Source organism: Manis pentadactyla, chromosome 6 (genome assembly GCF_030020395.1).
Source record: "Manis pentadactyla isolate mManPen7 chromosome 6, mManPen7.hap1, whole genome shotgun sequence".
In the NCBI taxonomy this organism is placed as follows: Eukaryota; Metazoa; Chordata; class Mammalia; order Pholidota; family Manidae; genus Manis; species Manis pentadactyla.
The window spans coordinates 146,511,083-146,529,272 of record NC_080024.1 but is presented as its reverse complement, the minus strand read 5'-3'; the positions used below and the strand labels follow the sequence as shown (position 1 = coordinate 146,529,272).

Below are 18,190 nucleotides of genomic sequence, written 5' to 3'. Positions count from 1 at the left end.
CACAACATTGTGAATATACTTATCAGAACTGTACTGTACACTTAAAAATGGTTAAGGTGGTACATTTTATATCATATGTCTTTATCACAATTTAAAAATGTTTAAATGCTTTAATTAAAAAATCCTGAATATGGATGCTGGTAATGATCGTACAATACTGTGAATGTACTTAATGTCATTGAACTGTACATTTAAAAATGGTTAAAATGGTAACATTTTATGTTATATATATATTTCACCACAACTTTAAAAAAAAGACTTTTTATAAAGCCACAGCAACTGGGACAGTGTGATAAAAGCATAAGAAAAGACAGACAAACCAAGAAATAGCAGAGAAAGTCCAGATATCAAGTCATACACATATGGTCACCTGGTTGATGCAGTGCCATAAGGAAAGACCAATCGTTATAATAAAGAATGTTGAGCCTACTGGATACCATTGGGGAAAAAATGAGCCTTGATACCTAATTCACATCATACACAGTAATCATTTCCAGATAGATTGCAAATCTAAACTTAAAAGATAAAATAGTAAATCATCTAGAAGAAAACATAGGAGAATATCTAAAGTTCACTAATCCTTAAAGAAGAAGCTCATAGTCTGAAATTAATTAAGATTAAGAAATTAAGGACTCCTTTTAATTGAAATAAAGAACTTTTTTCATTGAAATAAAACATTAAGAAGGTGAAAGGGCAGCCTCAGAGTAAGAGAAGATAAATATACCCAACAAATGATTAACTTTTAGATGATAAAAAAAAGTCCTGGAAATCAACAAGAAACAGACAACCCAACAGAAAAATGAATAAAAAACTTCATCAGGTGCTTCAGGTAAGACTATCATCAAATAATCAACAGACATATCAAAAGGTGCTCAACATCAAAACAAAACTATAATAAGACATGACCACAGAATGAAATTCAAAAAGTAAAATAAAGTAAAATGATAGACAATATCAAGGGCTGATGAGATTTTGGAACAACTAAAACTCTCATGTACCGTTGATGCGAGCCATCCTTGGTACAAGTACTCCAGAAAATCATTTATCTTTATCTATTCAACTGAAAATATAATGCAATTCCACTCCTTGGTATAGGCACCACAGAATTTCAGCAAGAATATTAATGTTACCTTTATTCACAATAACCTTAAATTGGAAACAACCCAAATGTCCATTAAGAGTTGAATGGATAAAAAAAAAACACCTGTGGTCTAATCTGTAAAACAGAATACTATATACTGAAATTAGAAAGAACTATTGTTACATATGACACAATGGTTGAACTGTACCATGTTAAACAAAAAAAGGCAGGTGCATAAGATATAAGAAATGCCAAATGCATGCAATTCAGTGCATTCCCAGCAAAATCCCAGCAAGTTATTTTGTGTATATCAACCAACTGATTCTGAAGTATGGAAGAACCAAAGACCCAGAATAGTCAATACAATAGTAACAACAGGGGCAGACAATCCCCGACTTCAAGACTTACTATGAAGCTACAGTAATCAATACAGTGGGGTACTGCTGAAATTACAGACCAATGCATCAAGGGGACAGAAGAGAGAGCCCGGGAGTAAACCTACAGTTACAGTCAACAATCCTTGACAATGGAGGAAAAGCCATCTGGTGGAGAATATAAACAACACATCTTCAACAAATGGTGCTGGAACAACTGGACATCCACATGCAAAGAAATGACATTGACCTTCCACCTTTCACAAAAATTAATTCAATGAAGCACAAACCTGAATGTAAAAATCAAAATTACAAAACTTTTATAAAATAACGCAGGAGAAAATCTAGGTGACACTGGGTTTGGTGATGACTCTAGATTCAACATCAAAGGCACAATCCATGAAAGAAATAACTGATAAAGTGGACCCCATGAAAATGAAAGCTGCTCTATGAATGGCTGTCAAGAGAATGAGGAAAGAAGCCACAGACCAGCAGTAAATTTTTACAAAACACATACCCAATAAGGGACTCATATCCAAAATATCTGAAACACTTAAAACTTCACAATGAAAAACCAACCCAACAAAAAAGTGGGCCAAAGATCTGAACAGACACCTCACCAAAGATATACAGATGGCAACAAACATATGAAAAGATGCTCAAAATCATATATAACTGGGCAGAGTTGCAAATTAAGGCAATGAGCTCCCACTACAGACCTATTAGAATGATTAAAACCTAAAACACTGACACCACCACATACTAGTGAGGATGTAGGGCAACGGAAAGTCACATTCATCACAGAGAGAATGCAAAAGGCCCAGTCATCTGGAAAATGGTTTGGCAATTTCTTACAAAGCTAAACATACGCTTACCATATGCTCCAGAGACCTCATTTATTGGTATTTACCCAAGTGAGTTGAAGACTTATGTCCACGCAAAGACCTGTATATGGGTGCTTAAAGTAGCTTTATTCATAATTGCCAGAACGTGGATGCAACCAAGATGTCTTTCAGGAGGCGAATGGCCAAATAAAGGGTGGTGCCTCCATGCAACAATGTGATTCAGCACCAAAAGAAATGAAGTATCTAGTCACTATAAGAGGAGGTGGAATCCTAAATGCACATTGTGAAGAGAAGGAAGTCAGGCTGCAGAGGATACACAGTGTCATCTATACAACACTCTGGGAAAGGGAAAACTATAGAGACAGTAAAAAGAAACAGTGGTGGCCAAGGGATTGGGGTGAAGGAGGGAGAAAGGGTGGAGCATGGGGGAGCTTTAGAGCAGTGAAACTTTTCTGTGTGATAGTGTAATAACGGTGGATATATGACAATATGCATTTGTCCAAACCCATAGAACTGTAGGATTCAAAGAGTGGATCCAAATGTAAATGATGGGTTTTAGTGACTAATAATAGTGTATCAACAGTGGCTCATAATTGTAACAAATGTACCACACTCCTGCAAGATGTCAATAATAGGGGAAGCTGTGTGCCAGGGAGAGAGGGCATGAGGGACTCTGTTTTCTCCATAATTTCTCTGTATATCTAAAACTGCTCTTGAAAATAAAGCTAATTTCTAAAAAAAAAAAAACAGGATAAAGAAAGTCAAAAGGCTGAAAACAATATTTGCAGCTTTTATCACAAAGGACTAGTTTCCTGAATGTATAGAGTCAAAACATTGAGAAGAAAGGAACCAGTGATTCGTGTGAGAAAAATTGGCAAAAGATACAACAGATAATTCACAAAAAATAAATGGGAACGGCTCTTCAACCCATGAAAATATACTAAACACGTAACAAAGGAAATGCAAATTAAATGTGCCCTGCAACACTATTTCTCACCTATCAGACTGGCAAATAGACATAAACACGGCAAGCACTGTGATGAGGCCATAGGGAAAGGCACTGTCACACCTGACTGTTAAAAGTACAAGATGACATGACCTCTCGGAGGGGAACCTGCAATGCCCTCTGACATTGTGTGTGCATTTACCCTTTTGACTCAATAATCCCACTTCTAGAAATCTACCCCAAAGAGACACTGAAAAAAAAAAGCCAAATGGTATCTGAGCAAGGCATGGGGGCGTTATGTGTGGTAGTAAAACATTGGGAACAACCCAAATATCCATGAACACACTTCATAAAGTACTAGCACAGTGCTGTAAGAAGCCACCAGAAGCTCTCTAAGCACTGAGATGGAAACATCTCCTGATACACTGTTAGGTCAAAAACAGAAACCCAGGTGCAGAACAGTGCTTATAATACTGTCTTCTGCGCTTATCTTTTCAAAAAGAAACAATGGAAGGACAAAGAACAGTAATACAGATTGCTAACTATGGGGAAGGGACGAAGGGAACAAGACTAGAAGGTAGACTTCTTGAGATGTACCTTGCTCTATAGTTTTAACTTTGGGGCCATACAAGTGTTCACATAACTAGAAATCAATGTTAACAGGCATCCCCCACTCCCCCTTTTCCATGATCAGAGGTGCTGCAATAAACATCCTTACACATTGGCCTTTAAACGTGCTGGGCCTTTCATTTCTCTGGGAAAATTCCCTCCGAGAGGAAATGCACAAGAGGTCCTGTGTTTTTCACTTTATATCATGGAATGGTCAAGCACAGAAATGTATAATAAACCTAATGTACCTTAAACAGCTGGCAGAACCTCACAGGGAAAGAACGATTTTCGGTGGCTTTTCACTGCAGTATTCTGACTGCACATACCCAACGGAATACACCCTAAAGTCAAGAAAGAGCAGCAAAATAATGGGAAACTGGCCACAGGAGCCAAAACTTGACAGGGCTTGCGCTGATCTAAGTTGGAACAATTTGAGCATTTAAAAGAATAATGAATGTGATGGATTGAAACCCATAAAATATGTAAAGCCCATGAATTTATAATCACACTAAAAAAATATTGGTCACCATTGGAGAGCATGAAGGTACCATTTACCCTGTCTTTCTGGTGCAAACTGTATGCAGGACAACCAAGAGTTCCCGAGGGAAAGTGTTGTTATCATTTTGGAAGGAAGGGCAGAACTAGAAAATCACCATTTATAACACCTACAGGATTGATGGCCCTGGGGCTGCATCAGCAGATGCTCAGGCCATGCGGTGACAGGCTGGTAGGGAACTCGTCACGGAGTACCTAGACGGACGCACTCTGAAGCCACTGGTCAGAACCATCGATGTTCTGGATTTGTACAGGTGGCTGTGTCTCTATGGACACACACGCTTATGGAGCCTAGATCCTAAGACAAGTGGGAGAAAGGAGGGCACTCAGCAGATTACTGGGTAGGAAGTTGGGACGGGGCAGGCCCCATGTGCAAAACATTACCTGATTATGTGTGCATGAAGACAGGCACACCAGGAAGGCCACCAACGCATCCACGGTGGCCTCTGTGCAGAAAGTTCCACCCAGCAGCCTCCCCAGAGCAGCGCTCCTACCCCGCAGACCTCAGACCACAGGCTGAATCCTGAGCATCCCCAGTAGGGGGAAAGGACGCCAATGCAAAGGGTTAGTGCCGCGTCCACACACAGTGTTGCATGACTTTATGACAAAGTCTGGTTCCCTGGAAACGCACACAAGCCTTGAGGAGACAGTCCCAGGAAGATGGCCCCCAGAGGAGGCCAGATGGGGCAGCTGGGGTAGGATGCCACTGGGGTCACCCAAGCTCAGGTCAACTACTACCCCTCTTCAGTGCCTATCGGGAACTATCCACATGTCTGGTAGGCTGTGATGTAAGGGGGATTCTTATCATGTACGAAAACACCCACTGTGCACTGTGTCTGGGTCAGGGTGGGTCCTCGAAGTTATATGAATCCAAATCGGATAAAAATACCACCTTGGAAAGTGAGGGGGTGGCAAGCAGGCATAACTGCTTCAGAAATGGAGAAGAGTCAGAGGAGCTCTTGTGGCCCCCCACGATTCTACCGACAAGCTCTGTGTGCCTTCTGCTGCGAGGTGCGCCCTCACCCCATCACCGAAGAGGCAGAGGACGGATGGCAGAGGATGGATGGCAGAGGACGGACAGGGCGATGACCTGGGAACCGTAAACCAAAACTGGATTCAGTGTAACCACCACTAAATGAAGGAACTGGGCTGACGCAGTGCCTGGTCTGTTCCCCGCCAGCCTTCAGTGACAAGAGCTCTGTTCGGTGAGAATCTTCTGAGACGACTTCATGCCAACACACTGCACATTCCAAGGTATTAAGTTGAAGACTATGAAAACACAATTGTAGGTTACCCACATTTTCGTTGTCCTGCATGCATTTTTCAGGACTTTGAAATCTCTTGTAGTAACATCTTTCTGTGCTAACTACTAGGAAAACAACTCCAAAGTGGTATAAAGCAGCATCTCCCAAAATTCCACATGCATATGAACCATCCAGGGATCTTGTTAAAATGTGGGGTATGGCCTGAGATTCTGCATTTTTAAGATGTTCTCAGGCAGGACCAGCTACAAAATTTGCAGGGCCCCTTGCAAAGTGAAAGTGTAAGGCACCATGCTCAAAAATTAAGAATTTCAAGATAAGGAGAGCAGAACATGAAGCCAGTGGGCAACCCTCCTAAGTGTGGAGTCCTTCTGAATGTGGGGCCCTGTGGGATGGCTCGGGTCACACAGCTGCGAGGCTGGCACTGTTCCCATGTGACACTGATGGCTACAAAGGAGCAAGGCTATAACCGGACTATTGCTTAGACCCTAAGTTCACAATACGGCAGCTGTAACTTGAATTCCATCAAGGAGAGTTAGTTTCTCGAGCACCAAAAATCTCTCAGTGGGAGGTCTGGAGAGGAGAAGCCGCAAGTCCCCCGATAATGCAGAGACGGTGCAAAGTGCAGATCCACGGGTGTCTGTCTCCAGAATGTAATGATGGGAAGAGATGAGAACTATGTGAGGCATAAACCACAGGGCACTAAACAGGTATTGGCATCTCTACCAGAAGACGCCTTCAACTTGTATCTTGGTGGAAGAAACTACATTTGACCCCTGAACAACGTGGAGGTTAGAGGCACCCACTCCCCCTCAAAGTCAAAAATCCCTGTATAACTTTTGACTCCCCCAAAACTTAACTACTAGTAGCCTACTGTTGACTGGAATCCTTACTGATAACATAAACAGCCAATTAACCCATATTTTGTATGTCATGGATACTGTATACTGCTTTCTTACAATAAAGTAAGCAGAGAAAAGAAAGTATTTTTTCAAATTATTGCAGACCTCTAAAAAATTTTCCAGTGGATTTATTGAAAAATACCTACACATAAGTGGGCCCACACAGTTCAAACCTGTGTTATTCAAGGGTCAACTGTAATGTAAATAAAACCCTGGTGCTTCCCTATCATCAGCCTCTATGCCACTTTAGAGAACTGAAATTTAATTTAAGCGAACACCAGAGAGAGGATCCCGGGGGATGGGTGGGGGGGCAGAGGCTGTGCGGCGGGACCTCGTGCTTCCAGGAGGCAGTGAAATGTGCCGTAACTAACGTTTGCAGCGGCAGCGAGGTGACTGCGCTTTTCCCCATCCTGCTGAGGCTGGACGGGCAGTTTGCCCTGTGTGCAAGAGCCAGGCCTACAACGCAGAGGCACCGGGGCATGGCTCCCGCCCCAGCTCACGCCGCCTCCCTGCCCTCACCCCCCACGTCACCTAGAGGGCTCACCCACGGGTGCCTCTGTGGTGGTCGCCAGGGTGCCTGCTGGGCGCCGCCCCGGGGCCCAGCTGCCCCTGCTGGTGACTTCAGCTGGTGCCGCCCCGGGGCAGCTGTTAGTTTCTGGCTGTGGTCCTGTGCCTGCTGCCACGGCCCCCCGAGACACAGAGGCGCTGAGAAGCCCCGTTCCCGGCGGGGCGGCCTCGCAGCCCAGGCCGGGGGCTCGCGGACGCGGCGGCCCTGCCAGGATGGCTCTCTCTGCGCTCGGAAGGAGGCTCCAGGGGCAGCGGATTGGGCGGCGCCTGTCTGTGCGTAACCAGAGCCCTGGCTCTCAGGGAGTCCTTTGCTCCCCTGGAGCTGGGAAAAGAACTCCCCGTTTTCTTCTTTTGTCCTTCAATAAGGGGTAGGAGATTTTCCACCCTGCCTCTGCAATACAATCGCCTAAAGTGCTTTAAAAATACTAACGTAGGTCCCGCCCCCAGGCCAGTTACGTCAGAATCACTCTGGTGAGACCCTGGCACCCCGGGGTATTTTTAAAATATTCCCCAAGCGATTCTCACGTGCAGCAGGGTTGGGAACCCCTCGGGGGGAAACGCACCAGCAGCCCTGATCACTGGATCCCGTCAGAGATGCTGTCCGCTCTCAGCTGCCCCGAGGTGCTGGTCACACTTGTTAGGACGGGCCCTCGCCTCCCAGCGTGGCTATGCCAAGCCCCAGCCACACCCTCCGGCCCCCGAATCCCCCTGACCCAACCCTCCCGCACGCACCCCAGCCCCCAGGGCACTGAGTCCACCGCCGCCGCCGCCTCTCTGGCCCGGCCCCTGGGCCCCTGCCTCCTGCCAGAGCGCCGGCTTGGTTTGCGGAGCATCAGCAGGTGTAAGACGGGGGTGGGGGGCAGGGGAAGCCAGGACGAAGCCCACATGCTCCTTGCCTCACCTGGCCCACCTCGCCCTCCTGGGATGGGGGCTCCGCCTAATGGGACACACACCTTCCCGGCTGGCTGACGATGCGGACGCGCCCCCAGCTCTCGCCGCCCCGACTGCAGGAGCGCTGCGGCGTGCTGGCCTGAACACCACCACGAGCCTCCAGGCCTGGGCCTCCGCCTCATTTCCTCTCGCCGACTGGCTCCCACCGTCGCCCGTCTTGGGCGTGTGCAAGCCCCCGTAGCTGTCCAAGGGGAACGCAAGCTTCGTTCCCAGCCTCCTGCCGACCGTGGGCATCTCCTGCCGACCGTGGGCATCTCCTGCCAGCCCAGCTCATCTCTGGGCCCCACGGCTCTGCTGCTGCTGGGGACATGCCCATGGATCAGCACAAGTTCGAGGACCACAGTCAGACCGTGGTGCAGCCTCCGTGCAGGGGAGCCCTGGGCATAACGGCTCAGTTCAGGAACCACTGGCCAGGAGGTTGGTACAATGGCTGGGCCTTCTGGCCGCCGTGATCAGCCTCCATTGTTTCTGAAGACATCAGGGTATTGTCACAGGCTTCCTTGGAAAGGCCTGTTATGGTTGAATTGTGTCCTGACTCCCCAGTACTTCAGAGAATTGCCCTACTTGCAGATATAATTAGTTAGGATGAGGTCACACTGGGTGGGCCTCAATCCTATATGGCCGGTGCCCCTAGAAGAAGAAGGAAACTTGAACAGAGACACAGACTCATAGGGGGAAGGCCATGGGACAGCGGCAGACCCCATATGGGGGTGTGCAGCTGCAAGCCAAGGCTGCCGAGGGTGGCCAGGAGCCACCAGGAGGTGGACAAAGTGTGGAGGGATCCTCCCCAATGGGTCCCAGAGGGGAGCACAGCCCTGCCGACCCCTGATCTGATTTCTAGCCCCCAAAACTGTGAGACAATGAATTTCTGTGTTGCAAGCCGCCCATATCACAGTGCTTTGTTACAGCAACCTGAGGGGATGAGAGTTCATCCCAGGACTGGCCTTGCAGTTTGTCCGCTCAGCGAGTTTCTACAGTGAATATGTTTCACACACAGGCACAGCAAGCGCAAGGGAAGGCAACAAAGGGGATTCATCTTGTACCTCAAATCGCTTAATGCAGAGATACACATGCAAATAGCAATCACCAGATAAGCATATGGCCATGGCTAATCGTGCTGGGGCTACGCACTCCTGGAGTGGGCAGGGAGAGCGCTTTAAAACCTCAAGCAGATAGAACCTCACCCCCCCTGTTCTGAGAGAAATCTTCTGCATCCATAGATGTTTTGTTGCCCTTGTCTAGCTTGGATTAATACTTAGTCTATAGGCACAGACCTGATCATCTACATTTGCCCTCTTACAGCACTAAATTATGTTTTCTACCTTTATCTTGCATCTACCTACCACTTCAGCATTTTATTAAATAATAATAATAATAATAATAAGGGAGAAATGTGGGATTCACATATAAATCAAGTATAAAAATCAAATGAATAATCATATCTGACTTGTTTATAGTTCATGATGCGTGATCAAAACCGAAAGTTTCTGTGACATGACTGCCCTTGCACTGTTCACCATGTAAGAACTTACTCACTATGTAAGAACTTGTTCCTTATGCTTCAGAAGATTGGAGACTGTTGAGAATTAGACTTGGGGTTCATTAATGATTGTGCATTGAGTCCCCTATACAGAATTTTATTGTTGTTAACAACCATTTGATCAATAAATATGAGAGATGCCCTCTCAAAAAAAAAAAAAAAAAAACCTCAAGCAGAAGACTCTGCCTCCCATCCAAACGTATGCATTCAGCTTATTTCATGATTTTCCTAGAACAAAATGTTTCTTTACATTTGTGTATTGGATGTGGATTTTGTACTGGAGTCAGCCTCAAAAAATGACATACCAGGGTTAGCCTCTCAAGACAAAAACCTCCCAGAAGATTTTAGAATCCAGTACATTCTCCCAAAATTACAAAATTGTTAGAGCTGAGCTGTAGCCAGGGAATCCTCTGTGTGTGTGTGTGTGTGTGTGTGTGTGTGTGTGTGTGTGTGTGTGTGTGTGTGTGTGTGTGAGTGATAGAGCAAGAGAGAGAAAGAGAGATCGGGAGAGGGGGAGAGAGAGCTAGCTTAATAAGCTTTTGATAAAATAGTCTGGACTTTTGCCCTCCAACAGTAATTCTCTAATTCCTTTTCTGCTTCTCGAGCACTGTCGCTGACATCTACCCAGTGGAAAAGCGGCTGGAGTCAGAGCATTCCTCAACATTAGCTCACCACAGAGCCATAAATGACAAAATCTCATGAGTCCAGACACCGGATATCCCAGCCTTGCACACACTGGTGCTGGTGGAGAGGGAACCACAGGCTTGTTGCAGTTTCTGCCCCTGGAGAAAAACATCACCGAGAGTCCTGGATGCTTAGCTCAAGTTCAGGGGCATGTGTTACATGCTCATCGACACTCAGTTCTGCCACCTGGGAGCATGCTGTTTTGAGCAGCTGCATGTCCACAAGAAATAATAAAGTGATTCATTTTTATGTTGAAAACTTCAGTATTTGACATACATTCTATCAATATTGCCTTTCCTGCCAGTGCCTGCCTCTAATGTTTAATTGTAATGTATTATAGTTGCAACAAGTTGAATCAATTGAGATTGAAAAATGAGATGTAAAAAAACAAATGTAGAAAAGCATATACTTCACGGTCAATTTTAATCTTGCAAAGGATATTCTTCTTCTCTAAGGAAGACGCCAAGAGCAGAGAGGACAATGAGGACAGAAAGTGACGCACTAAATCAGCAGCTTCAGAGAGGCCGGAAGAAGACAGAATTGGCTCTTGCGTTTGGCGAAGAGAAGAGAGTCGAGAGGTTGGCTGGAGGCCCTGGAAATGCATCCTGTGGGATGTGGGGAGAGAGGATGTGGAGGGAGACGTGTGATGGGGCAGTGGTCAGGGGGACGGGCTGGGCGCCGGGCTGCTGGGCAGGGAGGGCCGCTCTGGCCCTGAGATGCAGCCCCTGCCCCCCCTCAGCTGGGCCCCCAGCAGGGCGCCTTCCCTGCCAGCTTCTTACTGGATTAGCTTCCTACTGCAGACACAACCCTCAGAGCTCCCTTGAAGTCAATAACCTCTCCAAGACCTGACTCTTTTCAACCTGCTGCGTTTTGCTTGGGTTGCCCCAGACAAGACCTTTCTGTCAGAGCCAGGAAGGCCGCATGAACTTCTCTGCCAGGAGACTGGATCCGTGGGGTTACTCACTGGGACCCCTAGCACTAAGTCACCAGACCGAGGTAGCTGAGGCCAGAAGATGCTGTTAAAAGAAACTCCCCCAAGACATTCTGAAGTTTGCCACATTCCCGCTCTGTGGCTGCAACTGTTGGTCTCATGAAGCTCACAACCAATGAGGGAATGGTGAACAAAGAAACAAGATCGTTTCACCTCTTGATGTGAGGGAATTAAAATGCCGTGGTGCAGTCCAGGGTGACTTCCAAGGGGCCACCTCAGTCTGGGTGGTCAAGAGGACCCTCCTGAAGAGTGACGACTGAGCTGAGCTCAGAGAGAGGAGGAGGCGTGCGTGAAGGCGTCTGAGCATGAGCGCTCGGCCGGCGGGGAGTTGCCACAAGGACCTACAAGGGGAGACACACGGCTTGTTCAGCGGGACATGACTAGTGACCCCACATGGCTGATTCTGCCCCCAGGTGACATCTGGCAATGTCTGGAGACCTTTGTGTGGTCACAGGTGTGGGAGGGAGCTACTGGCAGCCAGCGGACAGGACCAGAGATGGCTCTCAATGTCCTACTTGGAATAGTATCAGGACCAAAATGTCACGGGTGCTGAGGTCAAGAAGCCCTGGCCTAGAGGGAGGCGAGAGTGGGCAAGGCTGCCCAGGGAGGCTGGCAGGTCCTAGGTGACTGGGCAGCCCCTGTGAAAAGTTTGGTTCATTCAGGAGCGATGGAGATGGCTCGGGAACCTGGCGTGGCCCACGCCCTGAAATGGTGGTTCTGGTGGAAAACGGAGGGAGGTTACCCAACGGAACCTCGTACAGAAGCCCACCTGACAGAGAATGGTGGCTTGGGCAAGAGGGGAGAGGGACAGATGTGGATGGTTTAGAATGACACATTTCCAAGATGAAGCAGACAGAACTGCTGAGGAGCTGGCTGGGGGCAGTGGTGAGAGGACTGGAATCAAGGGTGACTCGTGGTGTTTTTGTAGTAAGAAAGACAAAGAGAGGTTCTTTGGGGAGGGTAGAAAACCAGAAGTTCTGTTTAGAATGGGATGAATTTGTGATGCCAGTTAAATGCCCACATGCAAAGATACGACAGAGACAGCAGGCTCTCACTATGAGGATGGTACTTGGCGTAGGTAAGATACACTCAAGTCCACCAACAGTGTGCCAGTTTGGGGCTGCATAAACAACATGAAATTCAACCTCAAAGGAATATTGGGCAAATTTTTCTTCCTCTTGACATTTACATAAAAAGAGTTGCTGAAGTTCAAATACCCTATGACCTTAGAAGAGTAACTTTTTTTTAAAGCGGCAGGACAATGAGATCTGATATGATGTTGGTAAAAGATTGCTCCAGCCGAAGCAGTTAAGAATCCGGGTTCAGATAACTTGAGCTCCTTGTTGGTGTCCTGCCCTCACATACCAGAAACAATGGTGCCCCTGGCGGGGATGCTGTCACCCCACTTCTCCATGGGCCACCTCCTGAACATTCTCCAAGGACCACTGCAGGACGCACCCCTCTGTGACGCCACCTCTGCTCCTGACCCGGGTGGCCGCTTTTCTCTGGGCACTAGGACACCTGATTAAGCCCTTTCCCCAAGTCACGCCTGTGACAGACACACATGCACCCTCTCATGGAGACTGTGCCCTGTGAACCCCCTCTGTGGCTCTCAACCACCAGTCACTTAAAGGAACATTTTACAGAGAAGATAAATAAAAATTGTGGATTTTTTCTCAAAGCTGAGATGACTGACTCTTTAAGAATTGGCCCAAAGCTATATCAGAATTTTCTCTTCAGTGAATTTCCTTTCTTCTTCCAGGAAGAAAAAATATGGGGGGCATTTTTCCATTTCATCACAGTGCTTGGAGCTCACCACTCTCCTCCCTCTGGCAACACTGCCCGGCCCACCGGCCCTTCACCACTCTCGGTGGGGCTGCGTCTTCCCCATGCCTGGAAAGCAGAGCCACACCCTCCTAACTCACAGAGAGTAACAGCCTAGCTTCCCGCCTCTTGCTCCAAGTGTGCATAAATTTGATCAGGGTAATAGCAAAGATGAAGCCAGAACCCATCCAAATGACCACCATTACAACACATCTGAACAAATTATGGTACTTTTACCTGACAAAATATTACCAGCTTTTAAAAATGTTTACCAAGAAATGTCATGAACAAGGGGGGGGGATGCTCAAAACATAACAGGAAGGAAAGGATATTGAATACAGCATAATCAAAATTGTGTATTAAAACACAGTGCTTAGAAAAAAGACTGGAAGGGAATGAAACAGCGTTCGTGTGTTAATGAGATTATGGGTCATTTTTTCTTCATTAATGTTCTGATCTTTTCAAACTTTTTATATTCAGAAAAAAATTATCAGTTGTATATTCTAATCAGCCCGTGGCTTCCTGGGTGAGAGAAAGCTTTGCTCCTCTTCTACCACCACTGTAAAGAGGTGCTCCATAAGAAGAGCATAATCAAAAAGACAACAAAATCACAGTGTTTGCAAAGTTGGTGCTTCTTTTATACATACCTACGTAACAATACGCTGAAAGCTTACAATGTCTCAGGCGCAGACAGCCCCGGAGATACAAATATTAGTAAGGCAAGATCTCTTCTTCAAGGACTTGCAAGATGGGAGGGACCCATTTAAAATCTTGGAATGAGAAAAGAATATGTAAACAAGGGAGGACCCCGATCCTTTTTTATCGCCATATTTTAACCTTTCTCAGTATTAAGCAATCAATCAAACATAAAAAACTAATGACCTAAGTGGGGTTCCAGATATTTTTTGCAAGTCTGTCTCCTACCTTCTGAAGGTCAGGCTGTAACCCTCCTTCCCATCTCCAGTACACTCCGCAAGAAGGTAGAGAATACTCTAGAACTTACCTGAAGCCTTACCTCAGGGTTATAGCTCCTCCTTCTACAAAAAAGCAGCTTTTTTCATACATTGCATCATTGCATTGAACTGGACAAATCCTTCCTCCCTCAGTCCTGGGGCCTCTCCAATGCTCTGTAATCTGGTTTGTGACATCCTGGATCCTCCCCAATCCCCCACCACCACCCCCATCCCTCCCCCGGGGAGTCTCTCCTCCCCTGAGCTTTACTGGAGCAGTGAGGTCACAACTCTGTCACTAGTGATAGATCTACAGACACCAAAAAATCCAAAGTGCATTTCCTTTTCTTTTTAAGCTTAATTTTGTGAAATCACATCCATGGAGAATGAAAAGGTCCCAGACTCTCCTAAGTGCTGACGGAGGCACTATCCGTGAAACAAGCAGTTAAGTGGGACAGAAAACTGTGCTACTTGCCCTAAACTCATGCCTTTGTTTGATTAACGATTAATCAAGAGGATTAACCTACTGCCTTAGTGCTAGCAGGGAATGACAAGAGCTCTTCCCTTACAAACTGAGGTCCACGGGGGCCCAGATTCCCAGTGGTGGGTAAGAACCAGCACAGCACATGGCTCCTTCCCTCGTGAGGGCTCCGACCCAGGGGCTGAAAACCTGTACGTCCCAGTAAGACACGAAGCTGGAACCTGTGTGTGTGTGTGTGTGTGTCTATATACACTACATATACAATGACGGAGCTGATCTCACCCTTGAAATGGTTATAATATGATGATGAGAGAGTTTCAGAGCCAGCCAGCCTGGGTTCAAGCCCCTGCTCTCATACTTCCCGGTGGTGACCTTGAATTTATCATTGGCGCCCTCCCTGCCACGACTTCTTTAAATGAGGTTTATAGCCCTCTTCTCCACCCGGTGCTATTGTCAAAGTGAAGTGAATCACTGTATGCGAAGCATTTAGGGTAGTGTTCCTCTGACTTAGTCAAGCCGTGTGTGAAGATTAACTCTTGCATCTTTCAGAATGCCAACAAACATAAAGGGAAGTTCTGACATTTTCTTTTGCATACCCGATGTGTCCTCTGGGTGGAGCACATGCGTGACCACAGCCCGCCCCACCCCTCCTCCTCGCCCTCAGAGGCCACAAAAGGGCCTCTTCTCAAGGCTTTGCACTGGGGGAGCAGGGTACCCCTCTGCACACACACTTTCCCCTTGGGCCCTGCAACAGCTCTTAGTGGGTGGGGGCTCAGTCCCTCAGGCCTTGTCTGTTTCATCTGTAAAGGAGGGTCCTACTCACTGAGAAAACACCTGAACGGTGCCCAGTCTAATTTGTCTTTGGCTCAGGGAGGAATGGGATGAAAGTGGGAAGCTCCCAGGTGCCCACCCACTGTGGGGACAATGGCAGAGATTCACAAGGCATCCATCAGCTAATTATCCAGACTGCGGTTTCCACATGTTTTTGGATAATTTGCTTGATAGCAATTGATTATGGAGCAAGCGAAATAGCCTGTATTGGGCACATTAGGCAATTTAAAAGGGAGATACAGTGAAATGCCTAACCAGAGTTAAAGTCAATTCATAAACATACACTGGAGCACAAAGTGAAGCCAAGAGTGTGTGGGTGGGTGGGTAGCTTAACAGGACATTTTGTACAGCTCCAAAAACTCTATTTATCGAGATGAACCACAGGAAATTGTGGATATGCCACCAACTTTTGGTCCACCAGAACAACAAGGGAACATGGCTCAACCTCATACCTGTGCCAACCTGCCAAAGCTCCAACAGCAGGATGGAGACTGCACGGGGGTCTCTCCAGACAGAAAGGAGGTGATGTCTGCAAGCTTGTGAAACTGATGCTGTTTTCCAGCTACTGCCAAAATCCTGAATTAAAACGAGAGTAAGATTAATCAACCCAGAGAGGAAATTAGTATTTTGTTGAGTATTAGACATTTGAGACATACAGCTAGTTCTGGTTAGTACTCCATCAGCAAGATGTCCCCATCAGTTGGCACATGGCTGACTTGAAATCTTTCATAGGGCATAACCCTGCGGCAAAACCACGGCAAGGCAGAGAGGGTGGAAATACAGAACTGACTTCATATGCCAAAGGACACGGTGAGGAGCGCTGGATTCCCTGCTCCTCGGCAGGCACCGGCCCCAGGGCAGGAAGCTGGGCCGCCACACTCCTAGGCTGGGCTGACAGAGGCTGAGGAGGAGCAGGGCCATCTGCATCCACACTCTAGGGGGTGTGCAGTAATCGTCCACCCTCCTGCAAAACACCCCGCGGGGAAGAGGGAGGGCCTGTATGTAAAGGCAGAGTCCCTGCCCCGCGCAAAGGCACCCAGGCCACCCCAAGTCAGGCGCAGACGGTACTGGGCCCCTGGCGTTTCAGGCACAGCCGTAAATTCCTGAACACCCAGACACCACGCTTTGGTAAGTGAGAGAGAAGACTTGGGGAGACAGTGTTTCCAAATACTCAGGCTCACTGGTATTTTTGCTCATTGCCGGGTAGACATTTATGTGCATTTGTGTGCATACAACCCCCTGGGAACGAATGACTGGGCCCAGACGCCCGTGAGAGCCGCGGGGCTGTGTGCTCAGGGGTTGGGAGGCGGCGGACAGGGGACCAGTGGCCTGAGCTTAAGGAAACGTGAAATCAACTTGCTGAACATCCCGTCTCGCGCCAGCGCCGTGCCGGCCCCTGGGAAAGGCACGAGCTTCTCTAGCATCGCCCGGCCCTCGGCCGCACCTCCCCTCAGCCCCTCCTGCCCTGGTCACGGAGCTCTCACCACGCCACCCGTGGGCTCGCAGGACCGCCGCTGGGGGAAGCCCTCCCGCCGCGGCGCTCGTGCCTCGCGCTCCCTCCCAGCCGGGAGGCGGGGAGGACACACTGCGCACGCGCAGCCCGGCCCCTCAGCCTAGCGGGAACCGGGGTGTCAGCCGCCACCCGCAGGGGGCGCGCTCGGCTCCGGAGCGAGCTGGGGGCTGGGGTGCGCCCGCTGACGGGGGGGTTCGGTAATCAGAAGTGCACTTACCCAGTAGCACGAGCCACATTGTCCGTTGGCAGCTTTAAGTAATACAGGTGACCTTTTAGCCCCTTCTTAGTTCTACCTTATTTCGCCATTGGTTCGGAACCGGCTGCGGGCAAGGAAGAGGGATGCAATTACTGCCCACTCCCCGCGCCCGCCCCGCCCCGGCCCTTGCCCTTTCCGCTGCTCAAATTCTCTTCCCCAGGCCCGACCTTGTGTTTCTTCAATCACGTCTTAGGTCAAATCTTATTCTTGATCCTATTACCTCTCCTTCTATTGTCTTCACAGCTGAAATAATTTTTAGAATGGTGTCCATTCATTGTCTCGGCGGGGGGATGGGGGTAGGAAGTGCAGCTGGCAGGCCTCGATGACACATGCCAGGTTCTGAGGTGTGGGGTGGGGTGTGCCAAGTGCCAGGTGCCTGCGACCAGGGCAGGCAGCAGGGGACAGGGCGGGGACAACAAGCAACCCCAGGGAGAGAGCTGAGTGCGCGCCAGAGGCTGAGGGAGGGCTTGGCCCAATTCTTGGATCCCGCAAATCTTGCAAAGCGTGGTGGAGGGGCCGCAGTTTGATGACAGCCCAAAGGCAGAGTGAAAGCAATGGGAGCCAAACGGAGATTTGAAGAAGGGAACTGCGGGCTTGCAGCGAATGTTGTAAAAGGCAGCAACGTGTCACTGTCACTGGAAGCATGCCCGGAGGCCACTGGTGACAGTGCTGAGCAGCAGGCCACCGTCCCAAGGCAGGGAGGGTGTGGACTGGATGGAGGGAAGGAAGGTCAGCACAGAAGGGAAGGAGCCAGGACAGCTGGCTGCAAACTCAGGCACGGGGGAGATCTTCACGTTCACGTTTTTAAGTGGGAGAGGCCTGCACATACGCAGAGGTTGCCAGGAGTGCCACGGGAGGAGGGGGGCAAAGCCTTGAGGTCGCAGAGCAGCGGGGTGGTGGCAGCGGAGACGTAGTCCCCTTTCTCTGGGAGGACAGATAGAAGGGACTGGGGCTCTGTGGCTGTAGGTGAAAGGCAGGCACGGAGTGAGCAGCTGGGACAGGGATGGTTTGTTTCAGCTCCTGCGGGG

At 48.3% G+C, this 18,190-nt stretch overlaps 1 long non-coding RNA gene across 5 annotated transcripts in view; it reads right to left on the bottom strand.

Annotated features, from left to right (window-relative positions):
• LOC118907749 (uncharacterized) overlaps positions 1-16,970 on the bottom strand; it is a 102,019-nt gene extending 85,049 nt beyond the window's left edge. For 4 of the 5 annotated variants that reach the window (XR_008998376.1, XR_008998374.1, XR_008998373.1 and 1 more), the window contains exons 1-4: positions 16,878-16,970; positions 15,846-15,969; positions 13,779-13,901; positions 11,461-11,648 (exon numbers count right to left, since the gene is read on the bottom strand). This is a non-coding gene — a long non-coding RNA (uncharacterized LOC118907749). The remainder of the gene's footprint in view (positions 1-11,460; positions 11,649-13,778; positions 13,902-15,845; positions 15,970-16,877) is intronic. The other variant, XR_008998375.1, reaches the window with a different exon arrangement.
• Between the last annotated feature and the right edge of the window lie 1,220 nt (positions 16,971-18,190).